Here is a 25750-nt window from a genome sequence, read left to right on the forward strand (position 1 = left end):
GGGAGTGTAGGCAATTGCCTTAGAGCAAACCACTAAGGTGATACTATCTCTTTGCAAATGTCTTGGTTCATTTACATTTTTAAGTCAAGGTAAGTAATTCTGATTTGATCTATATTTTTCTTTTACTCTAGTCCACAATAATGACAATGCCTCCCATATATCCCTCTTCAAATCAGTTTTTACTGAAATTATTTCCAGTTTTTCTGCTTTTCTAACAAGAAATGCTACTTTCTTGGTGTCATTTTCATAATCTACAGGTATTCTTATTTTAACTTGCAATATTTTGACTGAATGTAGTGATATACTAGGATCCCACTTAGCACATGAACAAAATGATCTTGTAATACTGTACAAAGTTAAGATACAGAGAACAAATTGCAGGGAGGCAATTTGAAGATGCTTCTCCTGATATAACCATTTTTGTACAATTGTAATATTGACAAAATATATCAGAATGCATATTTGAATTACTTTGAAAACATAATTTCAATGGCCAGAACAAATATGATGTGTTGATATTTATAAAATATGGTTAGCAATAACTAAGTGAAGTAATTGAAATCATACTATACAGCACATAAGGCAGTTTCTCAATTTTTGCACTCTGCCTTCTCACAAAACAAGCAGGTTACACAATGCCCTAAAAAGTAAGGTTCTAGGAGATCAAAAATCTTTCACAGGCCATTGGGAAGAGACACCCAAAGGTATACAAAGCACAGAAGACAACAATCAAGAATAGTCCTATAGAGATCTATAGCTCTTCCTAATTAAGGAGCAAGGCAAGACTTGGCCTTTTATTTTAATAATTCTTCCAGATTTTAAAATCCTGTTACATGGCCATACTCGTGAGAGAAGAGTACCAACTACTGCTGTTGGAAAGGTACAAAAAGTATCAAACCTTTATTTTGGCTTTTGGTGGGTTATTTTGAAGTCTGTTTACTGTGTGGAATGTATGTGCTGTCAGGACACAGGCTGGTCCCTTCTCAAAACCTCTGCATCAACAGTCAATTTTTCTCATTAAAACTTGTATGCTATTCTCTTTATTCTCTCCCTCTCTAAGACACTGAAACTATTGTTCAAGGCTCAAATTCTGGTTCACCTGCCAGTGGTCTGATCACACCCACCATTGCACCACCCCAGCCCCTTACGACACCTTACCCAAGAATGTGCAACACCTTCCTCTCCTCTTCACGGTTTTTTTTGCCAGGATTTAACAAGGCAGATAGGACAAGACAGTGCCTGGAAGTGCTACCTCCTGTGTCTGTCAGGCTTCTAAAAATCCTCCATGCCCCCATATGGCTTTCTGTGGGCAACTACAAGAAATCTACACAGAATGATTTTTGGAGAATGACTTCTTCACACATCTCTGCATAGTCCCATGCAGTAGTCTGCATTTTTGCTTGGGATGATAGGAAATATTCACAGACAAATAACAAACAGCTGCTCTCATCATCTTCATTGATGTCAAAGCCTGTTGTGTAGGTGAACCAGGAGGAAAAGCCTATTGTAAAGTACAAACCGAGTAAAGACTATGTTGAAACATTCCACACAATTGAGCACATTTGCAGGGATGATTACTTCTTCACTTCTCAGTACTCAGTATATTGCTTACTTCTCTTGGTAGGACCTACTTCCTGATGAAATACTACCGAATAGAGGAAATCTGTGCCATAGGTATGATGGTTGATCCAAAATGAGTGATTAGCAAACATCCTTCAGTTGGTGTTGAAAACAGAGATGAACAGGAAATGAACTTTAAATGCAAAAAAGTTGGTTGATTACACCCATTCCATTCAAGGGGTGATTCATGGTTGTCTTCTCTCTGCAAATTTTCATCAACATTGAAAAATTTTGCCAAATCTAAGAAAATGTCAGGACCTTGGCATAAATCTGTTACTTGCTCATGCATTTGAGTCTAGTCAACAGTTTCTCATTTAGTTACAAAGTGTTTTTAAATTTATCTATAATTTCTGCACTCTTTAAGATTTTATGAAAGTTCTGACACAAATTTGGATGTGGAAATGGGATCTTAAGGAGAGATCTACATAACTCTTTGAAGACTTGTGATGTAACCTTGGCTTGCAAGAGTCTGTTCTAGGAGGAATTTTGATTAATCTTCAGATGCGAATGTCACAGTTTCGGGCCATTTATAAAATTTTTGAGTCTTGCAACTGGTCTGAACATTAGTGTACTTGGGAGCACCCATGACACTGTGTGTGATCTCAGAGTGGCATCTTGGAAAGGCAGGTTTTGTTCTTCTTTTTCTCCCTAGAGATCCTTAAAAATATGCAAATCTATGTGATCTGCTTCTCATACAAAGAGTTGAAAATTCAGCTATGGATCAAAGATTAGAGCATATGCCTATTATTGCAGCTGCCAGTTAACTGATCCAAATGTTTAACTCTTTAAAGAAATAGAGGGTCAGCAGCTTTCCGAATAATTGTTTCCATACAGTCTTCTGTTAGCTGGATTTCTATATCACATTCAACTTCAATTGCTGCTGTCATTTATCTCCATTCCACAGAGTTTAACTTTACTAAATTCACATGTTAGTAGTTGAGTCACTTACTTTTAGACACATCCAGAGCATGCTCCATGCTCGCTGATTGTTTTTTATGGTGCCTCAAAGATTAAATGAGAAAAACTGATGCCATCCAAACACCTGCCCCGTGTCTTTTGTCATGCTACAAAGTGCAGAGACAAAGAAACCAGGCCATAAATGACTCAAAAATAAAACAAGTCAGAGTGTGTACCAACATTTTTGAAAGCTTGTCTTCACTTCTGTATCGACAGTCAGAATGGAAGGTGGTTTGATGACAGCAAGGGTGGCACATTGTGAGAGAGCACTGGGCTGCACTTCCTTGTCTTTCAGTCTTGTCTTGCCCTCATGAAGAAAAGATCTTCAGAGGTTCTCTGATCACATCCTTTGTCCCACTCTGGTGGGCGCCAGCTCAGTCTCAAGCCCCCCAGACATGGGACCTTATGTTGGGATCAGCATTACCATCCACATTTCAGTGCTTCCTGCTGGAGAGTCACCAGCCGCTGTCTGCAGGCTCTCATGCTGCGTCAGTCTCTTTCACCATCTTCCTCCTGCTTTGGTCTAGTTGCCAACCAGGCAGTTGTTATCTAAAATGATGCAAAAAATGGTGTAGGTGGTTTATTTTTAGGTGATGGTAAACTGAAAAATAAACCATATTGGAACTCTGTTCTTATTCCAATTTTGGTCTGGACTATTCAGTGCCAGCATGCCCTACTTCATCAAGTAACCAAGTCTCAAGTTAAATGTTTTCAACAGATACTTGGTTTTGAGGAAGAAAGCAAACATGCTAGTCTAAACATAAAAGGACTAAGGAAACAAAAGGGTTAAGGACAGGGTCTAGACCCTTAGCCTCTCCTCAGAAGGAATGATAAACACCTCTCTTTGGCCAGGTCCAGTTTCCTACACTTTTCTGAGGAGCAGTAATGTAGAGTGCTATTTATTACGTGTTGGGATGAACGTAGGGAATGTTTTCCACCATTTAAAAAAATAGAATCCAGAATTTATGGGAGTTTGAAAAGCAATTTCCTTTTAAGGTGCAAATTCCTAATTTGCCACATAAAAGTACAGGAATTAAGTGCTAAATCCTTCTTTGCCAGTGAGACTTGTGAAAGGAGGTACGAAAAAAGAGTTACTGTTAGGTTTCTATTCATGTCTCCTGAAAGCCAATGTATGCAAAAGTGCTGAAACAGCCCTGATTTTTTTTCAAAGCCTTCCTGCCGTTTCTGACTGACTTTTAAAAAATGAACCCTTGTCCAGTTTTATTTGTGTGGTGGGTTCTGATTTTGTTCTGCCTGTACTGTATCACTTTTCTCTCCTCACCATTAATCTTCCATGAATGTTCCCTGGGGCACAGTTCTCCCTTTTCTGCATGGAGAGATTCTATTGAAATTAATGGACTTTCTTCTCATGGGTGGAAGGAAGAATACACCCTTATATCAGCCCTGTTGCAAAAGAATATTATTCATTGAAAAAAAAGCGTTAGTCTCACTCCTGAAAGCCCAAAGTCTAGCCAGGCAGATTATAGTGGGAGATCCCAACAGGAGGTCTGGTACAGAAGCGAGAACTACTTGTCCAACATGAAAACAAAAGCCAGAACAGAAGACTTTTTAAATGTTGGAACAAAACCTCATGAAAGTTAGTGGATATAGTATGTGATGAAGTGTACTGTCCCAAACCTAATTCTAGGGCAGATCCATCCGGTGGAATACAGCGCAGTGAAAATATCCATTCATGACCTGTAGAACCAGGCACGTTCACAAGAACAGCACGGCACCAAAGACTAATTTGATGTGCAAAGAGGCACTGCAGATTGGCCAGAGGTGCTGGGCCATGCAAATAAAGGTATATTGTGCTGTATAGATGTATCACCTCATTTGGAGCATGGGCTTGGGAGCTTGGACATCTTTGACACAGTTGAGCATTGCACAATGTACACATGCTAATAAGCATGGCTACATGCCCTTAGAGGCTTAAATGGAAAAGTCTTATGTTCCTTCACAGAGAACCCTTTGCTGAATTAAAGAGGGTGTTGACAACCTTCGATTGAAACTGCATAAATTCTCATAGGAAGGATAGTAGCTGCAATATGAGGTCTTGAGGCAGCCGGATGACCTTATAAAATATACTACAGTATGTAAGTTTAGTAAAACAAACACACTATATTTAAGTAGGCTATGGAAATGTAAATATGCTTCAGGACTGGCCCCAAGCAGTATATGTTACAGTTATGTTGCTGTCACATTTTGGATAGATCATTGCTGTAGATACTATAATCTAAAGCTAGGAGATAGAATTTAATATGCATGAAGAAACTTAAACAGAGGATAAAAGCCCTCTTTCCTCAACAGTATTTTCAAGAATGAACCTCACCTCCACCTTGTCATCAAAAAAAAAAAAAAAAAAAACCCAAAAAAGCCCAAGCTTGTCTAAAGAGGCATTATATGGATGGACAAGGCCACTCCAATATTTTTAATCATTTGGGATATTTCACAGGGAAGTCCTTCTAGTAAGGATGACTCCTTCCATGGTGCCTATTTGCTTCCCATGATTCTTTGTACCATGCAGTGCTAGAAAGGGTAGCAAAGGTTTGACAACCACAGTGGCAGACAAATAAGGATTTCTTGTGTGTTTACAGTTTGTGAAACCTTGATTGTTGTATAATTAACATGTCAGTTACCCTTGGATTTTCAGTTTTAGCAACCGATGTGTTTTTAATGTTTACATTTGATTTGAGCATCTCTGACAAAGCTCTTGTTACTCATTTGTGTATATTTGTATTTTGGTTGAAGATTATATACATATCTATCAAGATGATTGTTTTAAACTGTGCTCTATCTGCTCCTTCTACCAAAGCTGGATCGCTTGCTTTAAGATTAGCCTTGTCAAATTTACTTAAAGTGACCAGGCAAATACATACAACTAATTTTCTTATAGGCAAAATTAACTAATGCTCTTTTTCATGGTGAGGTGCTGTAATGATTTTATATAGCAGTCAAACTATTTAAATACTAATGCTGTCTTCATGCTGTAATCACCATTCTAGTCAGATGTCATTTTTAGTAGCCTATAGGGAATTCCATCCCTTAATTATTCTTCAATACACAAACCAAGCATTCTTTAATTGGTGTAAATTGAACAGTGTTCCAACGCAAACAAGAAGAGGACAAACTAATCAATGATTCTGTGCATGTCTATTGGAAAGCTATTGCCATTAGATCAAGTAACGAATCCTCGTCTCCATTAGCTTCAGAGGAACGATGGGGGAAAAATACTGCTAATGCCACTTCTTACTATCAATCAGTAATGAAAAGTGTGTAGCAAATCCTTTAGCAGAACCCCAGCTTTTCTTGAAAGGGCTCATGGAAATTTAAAATATGAAGATATTCTGACTTCAGACTCCCGAGTCATATGTCTTTGATGGGGATTTGTCTGGAAACAATGTGTTTTTATTCTCTGCTGCCTTTAGTCATGTGGCCTGTTTTTTATTTTTCTTTTTAAAATAAATGATTCTTGAATGATAACATAACTTTTTTCAACTTGTCAGGAACTTTTGGGTGAATTTTCTGTCTCTCTCAGGCTGTTCTCTGTACATTCATATGTATTCACTATTGCAGCACAATATAAATTGGTTGGCTCCCCCATCTCTTTTTTTAATACAATCAGAAATAAAGGTGCTGTATTTAAGAAACAGATGAAAAATCCTTCTCATAAATGTGTCACACTCACTTTTCATTCTTGTCTCTTTTTATCAGTTCTCTAAAACTGATTATTTATCTCTGGAGAGGGAGGAAAAAAAAAAGTAAAAGGCCCATTACAAACCTCTGGCCCAGATCTGCCAGTCTTAGAGTTTTAGTTAGTGTGGAAAGTGAAACTCCTCTGGAAAGAGATATACTGGCTATGGTTGCTCACTTTTTAATCTATTTGTTTTTTGATATAATATGCTATTTACTGTTTAAGGACCTTTCATGTTGCTTTAAATTGAAGTTTTTAAAACGAGTCTAGCATAAAAAGCTCTAAGTGACATAGGCTGAGTAGAAAAATACAGCATCTTGTACAGACAGCCTTTGTTCACCACATTACAGTTGAAAGAAGTGTAGAGCAGGCTTGGTAGATAACCTGCCTTCTTAAAACAAGAGGGTTTCTAATTTCCACACATCCTAATCACAGTCACATTACTTCACTCTCTGTACCAGACCCCTCAGGGCTGGCTCTAGGTTTTGCTGTGAAGTCACATGTGTGGGGCCTGAGGCATTTTTCCACTTTACTTTTTTCTTTTTTAATCCTTTTGCCAGTTGGGACTCTCTAACTGGCTCTGTTGTCATGGGTGGCTGACTAAGATGGTAAGGAAGAGAGCAGCACAGGTAATCACCCTTCAGGTTTCATACTTGTTTTTTTTCTTATGAGGATGAAGATGCTGCAATATGTGTTTTCTGAGGAAAAGGAAGCTTCTCCCCTCACCTCCTTTCCCAGACCATTTTGTGATTTCCAGGTAATGAATTCCCCTCTGCTTCCCTACTTTTTTCCTTAGCTGCTTAGCTCTTGTGTGTGGTTGTACTATTTCTCAAAAAATTGTAGTGTGCCATCTGACTTAAGGTATCTTTCTTCTTTTGGTTACTCTTCAATGTCTTCTGTGGTAGCTCTTAGAGGATGTTGATGCCAGCAAGTGGTTATGACACTTGAAGTGGGGATTGTAGAGTGCTGAAAGGGATTTTCCAGAGTGATAAACTCCTCACTCTGCTGAGAGCATGTTCTGAAAGCCAGTGGGTCCTTTGGAGTCTGTATTTGCTTCCTTGATTTGGAGATTTGGCCCCCCATAAAAAGGGATGCCAAATATCTGGGGCCCAAGCAGATGGGAGAAACTCAAAGAGAGGTTGTGAGGCAGCTGCAGGGTGCCGAGGGGATTCATGCTTTGAGATGACACCAGACAGGATAGAGTCTGACTCTACCTTGTTATAAAAAAAAGAGGCCTTTTATAAGCCCATACCACACATACTATGTTAAAAAGGGAAGACTTTATCTAAGCAGAATGTTAGATAAGGTGTTTCTATAAAGATTTTATAAAGTTAAACTTTGCAATTTTTTGTAAATCTTGTGATTTCACTTATTTAAAAAATATTGTTGTACCACTGTTTCCATATACACGAACAAGCCTTACTGGAGTTGAAACCACATAAGAAAAGAATCAGGCCAACTTCAAAAGTACACTTGGGATCCAAATGACACCACTGGGAGGAATTAGCATAATAAGTTTACCTGAAGTTGGAACCTGTGTTTGCAATTGTGTGCCAAATGTGGTTTCGGCTAAAAGAAAGGGCTAAGATTTGTCATCTGATATTCATGAAAAACAAAGGAAGACATTTTTATTTGGGGTTATTTTTCAAAACAAGCCAGCCCTAGATTGTTGGGAAAGCTTCAGTAGATAATTTCTTAATCACCTCTATGTTCTTAAGCATATCTGGCCTTCAAAGTCTATATTAAAACTCCCCACTGATTCACTTGGGATTATGTCCCTCAGAATGGATGACAGGAGAAACAAATACTCATCAGGTCTCAGCCATTGCCTGGCAATCCCAAGGGAAATGCCCCTCTGATCCCCGCAAGGAAATCCTCAAAAACCATTTTACAGGATAAGGAAAATCTCTTCTTTCCCAAGGATGACAGAAAGAGAGAAAGACAAGACCATGTGAGGCGGGATGTGCCGCTCCCTTTTTGAGACAAAGAGAAAGCAGTAGCACACGAGCAGCCAAGGGAAGGGAAGCCAGCAGAAGGCTTTTGTAAAAGGATAGGACATTTAGTGTGGATGCTTCAATGTAAACAGATACAAATGTGTTATATGAAATAATGTGAAAAGTCTTAATTTTAGAGTGTGACAATATTTCAAAATTCTTTTTACCTTGTTACATACTTTAACACTTATGCAGGTCACTCCAGAGATCATTCTGATTTGAAAAATTTATGTTTTAAATGATATGAGATATTTGTTTGCTTTTTTTGAATTTAAGAGTGAAGTGAATGCTATACAGGTGTGACTCTTGGGGATGGTGCTAAACAGGGACAGGAGCTGGGCTCAGTGGACATTGTGGGTCCCTTCCAACTCACCATATTCTGTGATTCTGTAGTTTTAGGATATTTTTTCATCTAATATACAGACATTACCTGAAAGAAACAATATTCTCATTCACATTTGCATTATAGAGGTTGTAGTCTGTGTATTTTTGGCAAATTCCTATTATATCAAGTTACTATTGATATTGGAACAGAGCTTGAGATTGCTTTGCTTTGTAGTCTCTGCTTGGTCACAGTCATAGAGACTCTGCTTCTAAAATCTGTTGAATATACTCCAATTCTAATGATAAAGTTATGGCATATTGTCTTACTTTATTAGACAGTATTTAAGCTGGCTAATTCATCACAGAAAGCTTCTATTAAAAAATAATTTTAATTTTAATTTTAATTTTAATTTTTAGTTTAGTTTTTAGTTTTAGTTTCGTTTTCTTTTGTTATGTTAATAAGCTCACCTTTGGTCATGCAGACCATTCCATCTGTCCTGTTTCAGCAGATAAGTCCCATCCGCAATTGCTCTCACTCATAATGGCAGCTGTCATTCACAGTGTATTTCTTGCCCTAAATTAATTTAAAAGTTTTTTTTTTTTAATGGGTACCACAAAAGCAAGAGTTCCATCAGCTTCATAAATTAAAATATCAATGTAATAGCTGCTAAGGAATTGCTGTCAGCTAAAAACTATATTCACATTATTTTGGAAAGTAGCTTGTGCAACCTATTCTCAAAGGTCTTCAGTGGGGGAGACTCCAGACCCTCCATAAACAATAATTTCCACAGCTTCAATGTCTTCCCTGTGAGAAAATTTTTGCCACTATTTGACCTGACTTTCCTTTGTTTCAATGTAGTACTGTCACTTTCTGTCACCTGGCTGCAGTCCTGAAATACAAACTCTTCCCTGCCTCTTCCCAGAAGGCTTTTAACATTTGAAGTCCTTAGTTTTTATGTCCACTCATTTTCTTTTCCAGATGAAATCACCTCAGTTCAGATTTCTTTGCAGGTGACATTTCCTAAATTTCTGATCATTCCCATTCCTCTCCTTCGGACACTTTTGAAGGCGGCTGTATCTTTTTTGAAAGGTGATTTTTTAATGGGGTCCCTGCCAGCGTGCAGCTGAGCAGCGTGATCATTGCCTTATCTTACAAGAAAGCTTCTGTCTGCTCAGCTCCCAACAGCTCAGCCCTCTGGCACCCAGATATGCTTCTGATTTTCTTTCCCACAACTCTGGGGGGAGAGTAAGAGAGAGATTCACCCTCATTCAAAATCAAGCTTCAGTCTTGTGTTGCCTGCTCCTACCTAGTGGAACCTTCAAAGTTCTTTAGGAGCTTCTTATGAGGGAAAGAAGGTCCTGGATGTTATCTTTTGGAGGAGAATAAAAACCAAGATTTTCCCGTGTACATGAGGCACATTTTACTCCATGCAATTCTTCTCTTTCTGTCTCTGTTTTCCTTCCAATATGAAAATCCCCTAAAAAATTACAATGTTTAGTTTTATCTTATTTTCTATTTTTTTCTCATTTTTCTCATTTGCATTACTACTTTAAGCAAATGTGATATGAAAGCATCATTTTAAACCAAAAAAGCCCAGAAAACAAAAAACTTGACCTTTTTTTAACCATTATTTCTTCCAAAGTGGCTTGCATCATTAAGCATAAATTTTTTTTTTTCATCTTCAGGTCAGTAAAAATTTTGTGCAAAACCCTCACCTAATTTTTTAGTGGTTGTTCTCCTTGACTTGACACATTTGAGCAAAGTAACTCATCGAAAATTCTAATATAGTTCTGCACCTATGCACATTCATTCCGATTTTGTGTCAGGACAGCTGGTTGGTTTTGTATACAGCAGCATATTTTGAATATTTTCTAAAAAATGGCATGATTTTAATCACAGAAAACATAGACTTAGGTGTCTCATTCCCTTAAAGTTAACAGAAAACTCCCTTGAACGTCTCTTGGGAAGGTTTGAGCCTTTAATCTGTATTTGTTTAATAATAAAAGTCCCTGGTAGACAGGTTTCTTTGAGACACGCTTGTATCAGTGTTAGGTATGGTTTTTTTTTCTGGTATACTCTGGTTTCTTAGACTTCTTAAGCAGGTACTAATGATTTTGCCACAATGATCTCCTCCTGACCCTCTGGTTTGTCTTTCTATTCCTATTTCATGAAAGTAGATAAATATTTTGCAGCAAAAGTGTGAAAAAAAAATATAAAATGAGTGGTTCATAATTAGTCTTCTGTTTTCTTACTCCATTAAATTCCATTCCACATTATCATTTCTGAACAAATATTTGCTGTCAATATTTGCTGAAAAAGTCCAACTCAACCAAGTAAATAAAACATTAGAAAACATAATTTTGTTTCTTCATTCAGCTAAATCCATTAAGACTTTAACACAAGTAGAAACTAAAGACAAAGGGAATTTCTTAAAATATGAAGGCCTGTAGCACATTTGCATTTTGAAATTAATTGCTGACCTAATTATTTTTCAGTAGTAGGATAAGTTAATCAAATATAACTTACAGTAAAGCTTCTAAACACCCACAGGATTTTCTTCCTCAGAGTAAATTGTCATAGTGGTCCAGTTTGACAATCCATTCTCACTGTCATCTTGTGACCAAAGGAAGACTATCTGCGAAATGGTACCATATGGAGACACAAGAGAGAATAAAATACTTAGATCTCCTGTACAAAGGCATGATAAGCTAACAGTCACCAGAGGAAGTCAGGAACGACGAAGCTTTGAAAAAAGAAATACCCTGCCTTTCAAATCCATTTAGATTTATTTTTATACTCTCTCCAATTTGGACTAAAATAGTCTGATAATAAATATGCATATAAAATAGAAATCAAACGTATTGTGCAATGTTTCATTTCTAGCATATCTGTGGATCTGCATTTCATGCTTAGCATTAGTTTGATGAAAAGGCCAGAATTTATAGACAAGACTAGGACCTTTCCCTCTTCATCTTATGGAAACTGACTTTGTTATCCCCAAATAATATGTCGCAACCAACCACTTCATGACCTGAGGCTAAGAATGCACAATTTTACTTCAAAATGCACTTGGAAACAAAATCTGATGAAATGATCAGGTAATGTGACCAATGCATTATTTTCAAAAATCATACCTAGGCGTTTGAGCTAGAAATACCTCATCAGTAGTAATATGAACTACTTCATCGCTTCTGTTATTACAGTACTGCCTCTCTCCTGTCATCTGCTGGCAATGGCAACCCACAGAAAAGGATGTTTTTCTGATCATTTTGCACTCATTAAATACAGCTGTCACAATAGCAGATGCGAGACTGCATACAAAACTTTTATGCCACGTCAAAATAAAGCAGAAACATTATAAAACGATCTGAAACCTTTGAAGCCTTTTCTTGAGAAATATTGAAATATTGCTTTTTGTTGTTGTTGTTTGCGACAATTGAAAATGTTCCACAGCTACACGCATTAAAACTCACTGCAGAACAAAACATCATCCATCAAAATTAAGAAAAAAAAGAAAAAAGTGGAGAAAAAATAAAACCAAACCAAATCTCTCTGAAGCACAAAGTGTTTGGTTTCTGAGAGTCTGAAGTTCTGGTTCATCACCTGATTTCTGGGGCTGAACATTCACTGAGTTTCAAGATCTCAAGGGACCTGACATTTAATTCTGGATTATGGATGAAATCTGCCCCATAAAACTTCCAGCTGAGTGAAAACATCTTCCCCTAGTTCTCCATTCTGAGAAATAGTTCCCTTTCAGGCTAAGCAGCAGTAAATTCTATAGTTGTTTGACATTATTGCCATAAAAAAATATTTAAAAGGTCATTGTGAATGACCCCAAAACCATTTGGTGACTGGTGTGAACAGAGAAACCCTTATGAGTAGCATGAGTGATTACTCTTGTTTGGATGCAAGTGTGCTCTGAAATACTGTACCATGCCAGGTGACCTATTGAAGACTTTGGTCTCCAGAAAAGAGCTGCAAGAAAGCAATAATTTGCACCTGTCTTGCACCTCCCAAATTCAGAATTGCATGATCATAAAAGAATAAAAATTGTTATCTTTGAAGCATCTCCTTGAGTTGATGGCTACTGAGAAGCAGGTCAATCGAGAAAATAAAAGATTTTGAAAAATACAGAATTTTCAAATGACACCCAATTTTGGGTAAAATAGCTACTCATACGACCATACCTAAGATATTCAGGATGGCTGACCTTAAACTTCTATCAAGAGACTTCTTCAAAGACTGGATGATACAGGTATAAATCAATGACTTCTATTACTTGCAGTAATTAATTTAACAAAAATGAGATCTATTTCTTTGTAGTAAATCTGCTCTTTGTTGCAAATCTTCTGCCTTCCTGAATGTATGGGCTTGGGCCAATTATGTGTTTTACTTGTGAGCTTTCCATTCCCTTCTCATTTTTAAATTGAAATTTTTGCCTGTGCAAACAATGATGAGAAAAAATGTGCACGTGCATGTACACACATGTGTATGTCTAAATGCACCTTTAACACACACCTGAAAAGTTCTTCATGCTCACAGTCCTGCCAGAAGTAGGGTGCATGGAAAGGAGGCCCTTGGAAGCCATGGCTGGTCTGGAACAGCCTCAAGCTTTCTCATTTCCCCTGCAAAGTGCAAACATATGATGGCCAAAGGGAGGCAACTTCCAGCATTTGTGTGGCTGGCACCCATGCAATGCAAGCTGCTTTCATTATGGGGAGTTAAGTGTGTCTCCATGAGATATGGTGACACAACTGTTGTGTGGAGATACGATCAGCTCTCACTCTCTCTCTCCCCGCCTCCTATCCCTCTCTCTCTGACTTGCTTCCTCCTGATGCAGCTATTTCCTAGTCCCTTTACTTCTCTTTCTGGATACCTTTTATATTGTCCTTTACCTTTGTTAATGACATCTTTCCTTAGGTGAAAGAAAAAAAATTGTGTCCCTGGCTTTGGGAAAAGGAGAAAGACAACACAAATCTTACTCCAAGAGCAAATTCTCTTAGAGCAGCTGTTTTTGTTAGAAGGCATGACAGAATTTGTGAGTGAGAATACCAACATTGGGAAGAGCATTGCTGAGCTCTTGTTTGCAATTACTGCCTACCATCAACATTCCTGGCTCATGCAGTCCCAAGGTCAATTTGTCTGATGTCCCAGACAGAGTCCGCTTCCCAGATTGCAGAAAACTTTTTCAGACAGTACTATACTCCATAAATCTGAACCTCAAGGCACTAATCCCAGCTATGGCTGTAGGGTCGAGTCACTTTGGGACTTGAGTGAGTGGGGATAAATCACAGTGGAGTGATCATTGGAAGGAAATCCAGTCAGAAGAAATCTCAAAGTGTAGGTTGTGAATGAGTATGAGCAGAAATTAAGGCAAAGATAGAGAATTTGGCATGCAGTACAGGGAAGAAAGGAATGAGAGAATTCAAATAAAGGGCACAAGTAATGAGAGACAGAAGAACAGAGGAGAAGGAGGAATATGAAAATGGTGAGAAAGAGAAGGAAGAATGCAATAGAGGGAAGGACAATACATGAAGTGGGAAAAACTTACTGGGAAAGTTGAGACAAAGGAAGATAAAACCCATGTGAAACACCTACAAGCAACATATTGTGTACACAGCTACACCTTTTCACCAGCCCAGAGTTCACTTTCTCTCTCAACATCAGAGTCCTCCTGCTGGTCTTGGGCCAACTGAGATACTCCATTGATGCCCTGGTTGCTCCTGTTCCTCTCTTCTGGGATCCATATTCCTTACTACTGCCATCCCATACCAGGTCAATAAACTCGAGTGCCTGGCCAACTCCTGTCTTATGGCTTTCAAAACTAATTTTCAGACTGGACTGTAATCTCAAAATCTGCCCAAGAGGGCATGGTATAATCCCAGCTCGATTTTAAAGGTCAAGTCCTGCAGGTTTTGCTTGGTTTTGACTCATTCAGACCTTCCAATGATTTCAAAAGCCATTGACCTAGATAAGGGAGGGCAGAACTGGGGCCACAGTCAGATTTCCAGTATAAAAAGTGACTTCATTTTCAGATGGCTTCACTGTACCTGCCATGAGGTTTCACTGCTCTATATTTCTTGTTGAAATATGTGGAAGGTTCTGTACATCAAATACATAAAAGATTTGACTTTTAATTCCTACCATGTATTTTGGTAAGAGGAATTAAATGTCAAAACACAAAAGCAATTATACACTTAATGGTAAAAAACATATAATCAAGTCATTTTTTATATTTTCAAATTGCGGGGATTGAAATAAAAGGGCAAAAGGGTCTTACTTTGACATTATAGGAGATGGAAAGGCACATTTGTATCCTTTTGTACCTTTTACAAAATGAATATGCCTGTAATCAGACCCATTCATTTTGAAATAGAGATTGTGCTTTAGATCTATGACATATTTGTGAGGGTGTTGAGAAAGTATCTAAGTAAAATGTGCCATAGGAAATCAACTCTGGGGAAATGCAGTTATTCTTCATGATGATATACAACTAGTTTGGCATAACACTTGGGGTGAAACAAAGACTGCTTGTATGGGCAAGTCATAGCTGTATATTTAAACAATCATCGCTACAACAAGGTAGGCAAAATTTCCTAACTCAAGAAGTGTCCAAGCTTCAAGTTGCTGGAGGATGGGACACTCTGCCATGAGGTTATCAGCTTCTCCTCTTCAGCAGGCAGTTGCTAGAGGCCACTTTGGGGTTTAAGACACAGGTCTGTTTCTTAGCTCTGCCTTTGTCAGGCTAATTTTTATGTCCCTTTCCTCTATGTACCTAGCAAACTTAAAGAAAGTAAAATCCTTGTGGTGCCTCTGTTTCTATGATATTTGAAAATATTGGCTAATTGCTGGTGTATCTGTACATTCCCTGCCACAGTGAACCACTGTTCCTATTGCTAGGCTGGTAAACACCTCTACAGCAGTGAGCTGGGCCTCCAGTCTGGGCACAAGGACAGGGTGCATCACAGCTCTCTCCAGCCTGAGTAGGTGCCTCGCCTTCCCAGAGGCTGGAGATGACTGATGCACATTTACAGCCCAATCTGTCATTTCTCTATTGCAAGACCCTCTGTAGCTGAGACAGACTAGAGGTACAGAAATGGACTTCTGTGAGTTTAGTGACAACAGAGTGCTAAAATGTCTCTTTTCCACTTCTAAAGCAGTTTATGAGGGAATGGAAGACCTTCTAGTGATAAATATTGCTACATTACTGCAATATGGCAATTGCTTATACTCAGCATCAATCTTTGTGAGCCATTAGACCAAATTCCTTTTTAACACTGCAAAATCTATGAACATATCCTGTCAAAAATATAACAGATGTAAAGTGTGGGATCATTCCTCCGTCCCACAGACTAGTGTACTCATATTTTTCCAAATTCTCAGGTCTGATTCCTGCTTTGGATGATATTGCATTTGTGAAGCTGTGAAAAACCACTAAAAATTATTATGAACGTCCCTGCTATGTAAGTAAATATATACAGCTAAGTGGCTCTGACATGAGCTATATGAAAACTCCAAAAAAACAAATTTGAAAACATGACTTAAAATGCCCCAAAAATGAAATTCAAGCTTAATTACCAATTAGACCACATTTTTATCAATCTGAAGAGGAAATATTTATGTGGACCGTGATGATTCCCTGTATACACAGATAGTTGGCACTTTGCTCAAAGCTTATCCAGGTAGACAACTTACAGAAAGGATTTCTCTTCAATGGATTTACATCAGCAACCTGTTCCAGACAAAATGTGGGTTATTTACTATGGAGCTGGGCAAACTAGGGTTTTATTTTAATGTCAACTCTAATTCTCAACTTCCAAAATTAATTTTGGCACCTGTTTTTATTTTTATTTTGTGTAGAAATATTTATGTGTTTTCTTGATGACTCTTTTATAAAGTTATCATAAAGATTAAAAACCTGATCCCAACAAAAAAAAAAAAAAAAAAAAAAAAGGCAAAAATAATCATTTGAGGAAATATGGAAACACTGGCCAGTTCACCTGGAGATCTGCTGCTTCTGCAGGCTGCTTCACGTCTGTAGAGGTCCTAAAAAACACAAAAATATTTTAAGAGAATGCTTGTATTTATATTTTATGACTTAGAAATGGTAGAACATCTATTTTGTGTGCCAAAGCACTATTATTATATATCTATATTTACCTTTCACTTTTAGTGGGTGTTATATGCTAATGTATATTTTGGGGTGTTTGAAAATTTAGTGTAAAATTGTGGTATTTTTCACTTTCCGTAAAGAGTGCACTTTTGATAACAAAAGAGGAAAAAAGTTCCCAGCCTGCTAAATGGTACTTACTGAGAAAGAGGTTTCTCTTTTCCAGGGAAAAGGAGACATTAAACTTTTAAATCCTACTTGCAGGCTCACAATTTTATAGGGGAAATAGAAAGGATCAAAAAATCCCATTTTTTACAAAAGTTAATTTCTCTCAAATTTGGACCAATTGAGTTCTATCATGTTATGTTTCTCCGCAGAGAGAATGCAATGACTGGCATAGGAAGTAGCTGAAAACAAATTTTTTGATGGACATTTTCTGTCACCCTTTACCATCACAGCATACGTTTTCCTGTCACATAATATACGGCAATTATGTGGATTTTCCTCTTTCCAAATCAGAGGAATGCTTCCTTACTTGAGCGGAGGGGCCACAGATTACTAGTCAACCTAAAAATCCTGTTAGCATTACATCTCAGCATAAATAAAGAATTTGGATCGGTGCCTTGTTAGATCACCGCTATTTCTAGCTCGCTGAGTAAAAAGAGCATTTTTTGCAGCCTAGTTTGATAAGTAAAAGGTGTCTTTCTCACCTGCATGCACTCTGAATTGTCACTCTCATTCTTTGTTCCTTTGCATGCGGCTGTTGTCAGCTCCTGAGTCACAGAACCACTTGCAGGAACGGCTCAGGAGAGTTTCGGAAGAAAGGAAAGGGAAAAAAGGAGCCGCATTTTTATTTAACAGGAGAAGGAGAACATAAAGAAAAGAAAGGTGTTCTCAAGAACGTAGCCTGCAGCCTTGTCAGGTAGCATTTCTTCTGATGGTTTTTTTCTCACCCCTTTCCCACCCCAAGATCTCTCTTCATCATTTTTTTAAACATCTCTTCTGGGACAGAGACATGAAAGTGAATTGTGGGTCAAAGGCAAGAATTAGGGGTTGCCAGGTCTGCTTTCTGATGGCTTTACTTTATCTTTGTGTCCAAGCTCTTGCCAGTTAGCAGGTACTGTGGGTTATCCATTCCAGTCACATCATTTTCTGCTTGATGACAAGCATCACACCTTCATCCATCACATTTACATTTCAAACTGCCACACTGCTCTATTGATTAATTATTTAGCAGCTCTTGGCCACTTGTGAGCGTTTCTGTGCTCACGTTTCTCGGGGAAGGTCCATTCTTTTTATTTATGTGCAGTTTTGTAAAGCTAAAAAAAAATGGTAAATCCTTTATCATACACACATCCCCCTAACCCATGAGTGTGTGCCTGTATCTATGCACACGTGTGAGAATATTTACATGTGTGTGTGTGTGCATGCCAGTACAATTAGGCACACACAGGAAGCAGAAGCAGGTAACCTGATCAATAAGCACATGCTCACACTGATAATAGATTTCTGAGTTTTCAGAGCACTGAACAGCAGATCAATGAGACCTTGCAGGTGTGCTGGAGCCGGGAATTGCATCAGCTACATCATGCTCCCTACAGACCTGCAGGGAACACAGACATCGTCCTCTGGGCTTTGTCACTTTGAGCAAAAACTGATGGAGCATTTTTTCAGGTGCCTGCTAATGGCTGTGTATCTTCCACATCACAGTCAGGAAAGGGCAGCATCTGAACAAGACATGAGAACCAATTCGACCTAGGGCTCAAGTTGCTCCAGAAAATCACTCCATCTGTCTTTTCCTCAGTTCTCCTTTGGTGAAATGCAGAATAAGGATCTAATCTTATAGTCTTTTTGTTTGCTTTATTTTATTTTCAGATAAAAATCCACTGTAAGAATAAAGTCTATCTGCTCTTTCTGTAAATATGGGTTAGCTCAGAAATCTGTGTTTGGCAGAATGATGTTTGGCCTTGCTTCTATTCCGTGGGGCACTCCTGGGCACTCTGCTTTAGCTGGATGCTTTCCTGACCCACCACCACCACTCCTCACCCAGGAGTTCCCATGAGAGCAATCTGTAATCCTTTGGTGTTCCAGGTGGTGGCACATTCCAGACTACCCTGTGATATTGGTAACTGCTTGTCCAAAGATTCATGTGTCTAGAAGGAGCAGCTGCAAGAAGAAAGCAGGATGCACAATTTCATGATGGGAAGAGAAATGTTTTCAATAAAGGCTTTGGAAAAGTCATCACTTATGTTGGAGGAGAAAATGAGGTAATCTTGAAGTCTAGAATTAATTTAGTATTTGGATCTGTTTTAATATTTTCTACTGTTTTCTTTTTTCTAAGTTTATTATGGATATAATCCAACAAATATAAACAGAGTGATTCTTCTTCCTGTTATTAATTTTCAATGATTTTTGACTTATACAAAGCTTATTAAAATCAAAAAGAGTAGATATATTACCTTTGTAGGCTCTGGATGAGACCCTTGAGGAGTGGGGACAACATGGCTTTTATTACTCCACCTCTCACATTTCTGTATTTATCCTTCAAATTGTAAAAGTCAGTGTAATATAACTGACTTTTTTTTAAAGGATGGGATTTGTGTCAGTATTCAGCTCATTATGTGAATGCTGTTAGGCTAGGGTTGGTCAACATTTTTATGTCAAAATTACTTGGTTTATTATAAAGTACATTGGGAACTTGAACAAGGTGAGTGAGTATCTTATCTATATATATAGTAAAATATTATACCGTTCATACAATGCCACAAAACCATCTGCTTGGTCTATTAGTGTTGCTAGAACACTATTTAGCAAACAGAGAATAACTGACTGGCTCCCTTCTATTGAAAGTATTGAAATAAATAGTGGAGTTAGCCTTAGTTCTGACTTGTGGTGGATGATTTGGTTGTTTGGTCAAATATAATCCCCATCTCTGACTGCAGTTAAAGGAAATATTTAATGTTTAATTTTTGCCATTACTTTGCCTCTGTGTTTGCTTCTCTTCCTGCCTCATTCAGTCCCTTTCTGAATCTATTCTAACAGAAACTTCTGTGAAGTGCAAATTAATCTACTTGTATTTTTTCAGCTCTTTCCAGAACTCCTCCACCTTTGGCATTTAAAGTAAGCACTTGATGCTGACTGTCCAGACATCCCCCATATCTTCTGCCTTGTATAGCACCAAAACCACCAAAACTAGTGCCTGACAAAGAACACCACCGAATCCCTGCTAGTGAGGGAAATGTTTCTCTTGCTTTAGTGTATAAGGGAAGAAGGAAATGTAGCATGTAACTCCACAGAAGGAAACACAGCAATGGATGGTCTTATCTGTGAGAAATCCTGACATCCCAATTTCCAGTGTACTATGAATACTCAGAGAAAAAAAAAAAAAATCTGCCTGTTATCCTAAGTGATTTTCACTTATAGAACTTCTGCATGTGAGATGTCATTGCAGCAGTATTAAGTTATAATGAGAATAATTAAAACTTCTAGTAATTTGAAAATCAACATTTTCATGGTAAAACAAAGGCGATGATATCTATTACCTCTATAGTAAACAAAGTGTCTTATAAGGTAAAATGCAAAAATGAAGGACAGAATGTGAACTTTTAACTTATACAGCAGAGTGGTTTCTCTTACATGAGTAACTCCAACAAGAAAACAAAAATACTGGTACCGTGGCAACACTTGATAAAATATATTATCTAGGTCTTTCTGTAGTACTCTTCAACTCTAAAGATCCAAAATTAAAAGAAGACAAATGAAGTTTTTTCTCTAATATTGTCATCATATAGTGACAATGTACTGATCTGCCTTTTAATTTTTCCCCCTTAATTTCTTTGAAATAGCCCTTCTCTGTAGAATAACAGTCTCTCTTAAATATTCATTCATTGACCCTAAAACTATCTGATACAGGGACGATATGGCAGCAAAGCCCTTCACACTTTTTCTTTTTTGCTTGCTTCATCTCTTCACATTCACAGTTAACAGGCTTGCTCTGTATAAAAAGAATAAGCACAGTAATTGGTTTGCCATAGGTATGTTTAATATGTATTGTCACAAATAAAAAGGAAAAACAGCACTTCATCTTTTTTGGCTAATAAGATCTGGAAAGTATTTTTATAATTGAAAACAAAGAGTCTTTTAAATAAGTCATATATTAGAAAGTGAGAACAACATAAAGCAGACCCCTTTTAGTGAACTCGTCTCTAAAATGCCAAACGTGATAACAAAAAAAAACAATTAAGTTATGAGTGGACTTCTTCCTTTACATAGATTAAAATACACGAACATAAAATTTTCAATATTTTACAGGATTACACAGCCTCTAATTTTTATTTATTAATTTTATTCTTACTAATTACCATTTCTGACTGCATAAATACTAGCCAGCATATCCTGCTATTACCACTACTGAGAAATGTCCCAAGAAATTATATGACAGACACAAAAAATCCAAGTAGAGCAACAGGTGGTTCTTCATATTATCTATGAATACAGCATTACTTTACCATTTTGAGGAGCAAATATTCAGCTGTTGCTGAGAAGGTGGTCAATTGCATCATCAGACTTAGCTGACTTCCACTTGGTGACTAGAGTTCATTAAAGATGAACATCCACATCTAATTGTCAATCCTTTTCTGCAAAAGAATTATTGTTAATCAATTTTGATATAAAGGTCAGAGAAGAAGAATGCTGTGTCTTCTGCCCAAGCCTGGTCATTCAGTCAACAGAAAGAGCCAGTACAGTATTTTCCAGAGGAATTAAAAAGACAGACAAATAAACAACCAACCAAACCATGAAATGGCAAGCCATAGATCAAGCTAATAGTGCAGTGCTGTTGCCCATGGAGAACAGTACTCCTGCCTGACTTCCCAACACATGGTGCATTTGCTCTTACTTTATTAGCCAAGCAGGACTCACTTCTGCCTTCCCAGTACACCCAGAAGTCCCAGAAATACAGTGATGGTTCCATCTGTTATGGTAATAGCATTAACAACTATTCTTTTCAATCAAGGAACCCTATTTATCAGATGGTCACCTGTAGCAGGAAATCCCACAGGTTGACCACATTCAACACAACTAATTTCTTTTTATTTCCTCTAAATTTATTATCTCATACCATTTAACTACACTGACTGCTCTCTTGTTCATAAGTAATGTGACAGAAAAAATAAGGAGGTCATGACTCACGGTTTAATTAATCACTCCCAATAAATCACACCTTCAGAAGCCTCAAGTAGGTACAATATTGAGAAACAGACTTCCTTGGTGTACCTTTTACATATAACATTGATCCAGAGAAAAAGAAGAGTGCTCCTGTCCCTCAGGGGTGTGACTCTCTGCATTGCTTTGCTGGTGAATTACAGAAGGATTGAACAGAGAAACATCTTTGGGAAGCAATCACCTCACAGGAATACACAGGAATACTTCATTCCTGTGTTTTCTACAAAAATGCTTGGAAAACATGCAGAAGTCATTGATCCGTAAGTGCGCAAAACCAGCTGTTTGCACCCAGTCCGTCTTAACATTAGTCTGGCTGAAACTGATAAACAAAAGACACCGTGGCTTGTGGGATGAGCTCATTGTCAATAACTGCTCTGTACCTGCACAGCAGGAAGAAAAAAGTAAATTATGGTCTGTCTCTTGTTTTCTCCAGACTAATAAATCTTAAATTTTTTCCTAAACAATGGCATGCAGAGAAGAAACACCCTGATTCAGAGCATTGTGTCTAAGGGGGGTCTCTGCAAGGTGGCAGTGACTAGTCTGACTATTCTTTGTCTTGAGACAGACCTGGGGTAACCTCGTACCTAAGATGTTAGGTATAACATTAGTTTACAGCATCACTGCTGTGACTACGATAATGCTGCAAGAGATAAAAACGGGGTTATTGATTTATTTGAATCAAATATTATTAACATCAGCCAGAGGAGAGGACTCCAGTTCCCAACCTGGCTTTGCTGAAAAGGGCTATGATTATAGACAATTGCTGGAACTGGAGTACAGACCTTGTGTTCATGACTTTCCATGAGCATCCGTTTTTCTTCTCCCTCTGAGATTTCTACCTTTCCCTCCAGACAATAAAAAAGACAACAAACACCACACAAGAAAACACAGTCACTTCTGCAAAGTGGTGCTTAAAACAATGTGCAGTGCCATACCTAGACCTGCAGGGAACTGGCCATTAGGCTCTGTTTCAATAACCTCCTTTGGGGACAAAGAAAGAGAGGCTAGCACTGTGGTTAGAAGAGGTGCGAGGTGCACAGATGCACCTTCCACTTCCCCCTGGTTTTAGTTCTCTCTAGAAAATGGGAGGTCTTGGAAGGAGAAGAGTACTCTAGATCCTACTGATTTTAGATGTCACTGCTTTGCCTTCATGAGAGGGGAGACATCCTGAAGTTCAGAATTCTGGTGGCGCGTGTGACCTTTTTCCTCCTCAGCTGGTGTTGTGAGTGAGCTGTGAGCTGAATTTCATGCTCAATGCAGCAATCCAGTAAGATAGTGCCTTGATGTTTGGTGGTTATCTTGATTTTGGTAGTGCAGTGGAAAACGTTTTGTACTTCACATAAATGACACAGGCAGAGCGATGTGAAAAGTCCTGTAGGAGCGGTAGCAACTGCATACAGCTTTTAGGCTAAGGATTAACTGCCTTTAAGTAGGTTGCCCTCACTAGATTGAGAACTGATTGCAATACCTTCTTGTCTCTTTGCCTCAATCAATAATTTTTAGGGTTCAAAATAATCAGAGTGCAATAATTCCTCCACAGGAACAGTCATGAAGTGATGAATTACATATTACAGTCTGCATAAGTATGAAAGAAGAAAGGCAAATTTTGAACAAAATCTGCTATATTGAGGCTAAATTTGTGTCTCTGCAGCTGACAGGTATATGTCTTTACTGCCTCGCAAAGTTTAATACTTAATGGAATAAGCTTTGGTAGCACAACAGACATTAAAAGCAGACAAACCAGCAGAAAGCTCAGCTATATGTGCCCTGCGTGTGCCTTTAAATACTATTAAAATTGAATTTGACTAGACTTGTTCAAATCAGACCTGTTATCAACAACACATTGTCTCAGGAGACCAACATTTGTCCAGTTAGGGCTTCCTTCATTAATCGTCCAGCATCAAGCAAGCCAAATCCAAATCTGTGGAGAAAAAGCAATTAGATATTTTAAGCAGTGATAAGAACACCACAAATAATCAATTTCTATGGCATTAACAGCTACCTGGCCCAGAAAAAGTCTATAAAAGCTAGAATTTATTGCAGAACACCAGACAGCTTACAGAGCATTGATTCTTAGTAGTATGCATAGATTGCTGGATTTAAAGAGAAATCCCTAATGGTTTTTACCTTTATTTTTTTCCCTTTAAAGGGAAAACAAGGATAAGGTGTTCATAAGGCCAAAATGCAGCAAAAGAATTGTGTAAGGACTGTTAAACAGAATTTGTCTATCTTTCAGATGAACAGAATATTGCCACACTGTTTGATGGCAATTATATGCAATCTAATGCAAAAACTTTGTAAGAGATGAGATGCTAAATACAGTCATAATATTCTATGGTTAGAAAAATACATTAATTTGGCTTATTTCTAAAACATCTATTGTACCTGAGATGTCAACAGACTAGAAACCATTTTTGCATTTGCTGTGCTTGTGAATCTTTAGGCTTTAAAGCCTTCTATTCCTCCATAGCAATCTCATATTGGAGTATTCTATTCTGCATTAAACTTTGTGATTTGTAGCTATTTATAAAAGCAAAACAAAAGGTAGTGCAAAACCCAGCAGGCAGAACATTATTGTCTGCAGTGGACAACAAAGTTTTAAAATCTATTTTGTCTTAATGTTCCCAAAAATCAATTTTTGTATGTAGATGCTATAGTTGCTCTTTAAATGTTAAACCAAAAGATATCTGAACTCAGATTTCTAGTCCAACGGTCTGAGAAGTCAAAAGGGGCTTTGGCAATCTTCTCGTCTGACCCCCTGTATACATGCACTAGAATCTTTCTCAAGTAGCTGGATTAAACAATGTCTTTCAGAAAGATTTCTAATCTCATTTTAAAGACTCCAAGCTATGGTGAGTCCACCTCCTCCCTGGGTAAGCTCTTCCAGTGTTTAATTACCCTTACTGCTAGGAGACGGTGTCTTATTTCAAGGTTGAATTTGTCTAACAGCATTCAAATACTGAAAATGCAGGGTGTTTGAGAGAGAGCAAATATAAGTGACATGATACACTTTATACTAATCCTAAATAAAAAGATTATGGAAATATTGAAAACATGACAACTAAAGCTCTATTTTGGCAAACATTTATGCAAGGGGGTATCTCTTTGCATAAGAAATGGTTTACTTTCAATTCTGAAAGCTTACACACACGTGTAAAGTTACACCGGGGCTTCGAGTGCAATTCAAAAAGAGGCATCTAGAGTGACTTTTGCTGAAAAAAATATTAGGCATTAACTAATAAATACAACCTCCCTCCATTTCTGCCCCCTTCTAAGCAGCCTTTGTGGCTGCTCATAAATACTAGAAGAAAAAGTGAGAAAACTTCCTCATTGCAGAAATGTGATTGCTGCCATAGGGGGATGACTGCTGAAATCCAAACACAACCCAAGAGGGGAGAGAGAAAAAAAAAAGGAATGGAAAAAAAAAAAAAAGGAGAGTTGTCAAGATAATTAAAACTTTGCAACAATTCAGTAGTGGTGCTGATAAAAACAGCACTGCTGGCTGAATGCAAATAAGATGGTAAAGGCCCTGTTTGGATTATGGTAATTACTCAGTCTGAAGTTAGCTTCAGCCACACACACATATGAGCACACACATACACACACAGCAGTGGAGTGGAACCTGACAACCATACTTGGCGTGCGATCATAAAATTCCCTGGCACGCTCTCAGGATGCCATGTGGAGCTATTTGTACAGTTAGGTACGGGACTCTGCAGCGCAGGAAATACCAGCGGAAGCACGGCTGACCCGCCTGGCCTTCAGCGAGAGCCTGCCCCCCCGCTTATTGCTGGCCTGCATTCAAAAGTGATCTCTGGAGAAGGCAA

At 38.0% G+C, this 25750-nt stretch overlaps 1 protein-coding gene and 2 long non-coding RNA genes across 11 annotated transcripts in view; 1 reads left to right on the forward strand and 2 right to left on the reverse strand.

The window, feature by feature from the left end:
- Positions 1–20778, forward strand: part of LOC137468509 (uncharacterized) — a 70081-nt gene extending 49303 nt beyond the window's left edge. For 2 of the 5 annotated variants that reach the window (XR_010996002.1, XM_068180306.1), the window contains 2 exons: positions 6944–7028; positions 17471–20778. The gene's annotated coding sequence lies outside the window, so the exon portion shown is untranslated. The remainder of the gene's footprint in view (positions 1–6943; positions 7029–17470) is intronic. The other 3 variants (XR_010995996.1, XM_068180307.1, XR_010996001.1) reach the window with 3 other exon arrangements.
- Positions 1573–17516, reverse strand: LOC137468513 (uncharacterized). 4 transcript variants are annotated; one of them, XR_010996013.1, is made up of 4 exons: positions 13109–15195; positions 11117–11225; positions 2758–3126; positions 1573–1822 (listed from the first exon to the last, which is right to left on the reverse strand). It is a non-coding gene; the product is annotated as an uncharacterized lncRNA (long non-coding RNA). The 4 variants fall into 4 exon arrangements; XR_010996012.1 differs by lacking the exon at positions 1573–1822 and adding an exon at positions 17411–17516 and having other exon boundaries at positions 2204–3126; positions 13109–13215; XR_010996011.1 differs by lacking the exon at positions 1573–1822 and having other exon boundaries at positions 2204–3126.
- The window catches only part of LOC137468515 (uncharacterized), a 35420-nt gene continuing 30247 nt past the window's right edge, over positions 20578–25750 (reverse strand). For both annotated transcript variants that reach the window (XR_010996016.1, XR_010996015.1), the window contains 3 exons: positions 23750–23844; positions 21209–21337; positions 20578–20694 (listed from right to left, as the gene is read on the reverse strand). This is a non-coding gene — a long non-coding RNA (uncharacterized lncRNA). The remainder of the gene's footprint in view (positions 20695–21208; positions 21338–23749; positions 23845–25750) is intronic.

This window comes from Anomalospiza imberbis, chromosome 2 (genome assembly GCF_031753505.1).
Source record: "Anomalospiza imberbis isolate Cuckoo-Finch-1a 21T00152 chromosome 2, ASM3175350v1, whole genome shotgun sequence".
NCBI lineage: Eukaryota > Metazoa > Chordata > Aves > Passeriformes > Viduidae > Anomalospiza > Anomalospiza imberbis.